The sequence below is a fragment of the Schistocerca cancellata genome, chromosome 9, assembly GCF_023864275.1.
Source record: "Schistocerca cancellata isolate TAMUIC-IGC-003103 chromosome 9, iqSchCanc2.1, whole genome shotgun sequence".
NCBI classification, from domain to species: Eukaryota; Metazoa; Arthropoda; class Insecta; order Orthoptera; family Acrididae; genus Schistocerca; species Schistocerca cancellata.
The window spans coordinates 132,796,101-132,797,184 of NC_064634.1; the positions used below are offsets into that span (position 1 = coordinate 132,796,101).

A 1,084-nucleotide genomic window follows, 5' to 3' on the forward strand; every position below is an offset into this window, starting at 1 on the left:
ATATGCAAATGTAGTACCATATTGAAAATATGTACTTTCGTTATGACAAAACGTTGCTATAAAAAGATATTTGTATTAGTTACAGTCACACTATAGCAAAACAACCATTAATGTGTTTTTGTAAACCTTGTAAAGGCTTAGGTTTGTCTCATGAAAATTATAAAGAAGTTATTTTCGTTTTACTGATAGATTCGGTAAGCGTATGTAACTACTGTAGCTTTCATTGTGTAAACGAAAGACATCAATAAAATAGATAAAAATAAATGCGATGGCCGGGAATCGAACCCGGATCAACTGCTTGGAAGGCAACTATGCTGACCATTACACCACCATCGCCACATGAAATACCTTCGTACAAAGTATAATTTAAAATGACCACATTTTTTACGCCTTTTTTTCCCTTCAGATGTGAAGGAACACAAATAATTTAGTTTCTGGATCACCAGAAGTCAATTTTAAAACAGATCTGTGGCTATGTAAGAGCAAAATGCTACAGCTGTTTATATTACTCTAAAATTTCTCACTACCGATATTTAGGTAACAACACGTTGAATGCCACATCAAGTCGAAAATAGTGAATCGGAGAAAAGGACAATAATAATTTGACGTAAGTGCATAGGGTTTCGTGCTCAGTCGTTAACACACAAATTTTCTGTATATATAGCCGCATCATGTAGCAAAATAACGGTCACTGGATTACAACATGACGCGGCTTCTCTCCAAGGAAGCTCCTACATTGAAAGTTGTGCTCATCATTCTGAGTGAAATAGTTATTTTTTGGACTTAAGACGCTTCAGTGCAATTGCAAAAGTAAAGGGTTCCGTAAGTCATTATTGCTGCAAAATGTAATCAATCTGCATTCAGCATTAATTTTTGAAATGTTTTACACGAGACAAATATACGTTTAAGGTACGGGAACAACGTTGAAGCCGTAGGATACATTTTCAGCAGGCGCGACTATGCGAATTAGTTGGCCGCGACGCCACTGCTGCTGCCATCTGTCAGCAAGCATTTCGAATTAGCGGTAATTGGAGCCGTTGCCGACGTTGGCGCTGCCGTCTACTCTTTTGCTTGCCTGGCCGTC

General features: G+C 37.9%; 1 non-coding gene across 1 annotated transcript; it reads right to left on the reverse strand.

The window, feature by feature from the left end:
• Positions 1–264: 264 nt before the first annotated feature.
• Positions 265–336, reverse strand: Trnag-ucc (transfer RNA glycine (anticodon UCC)). Its single transcript has one exon. It is a non-coding gene; the product is annotated as a tRNA-Gly (tRNA).
• Positions 337–1,084: the final 748 nt, after the last annotated feature.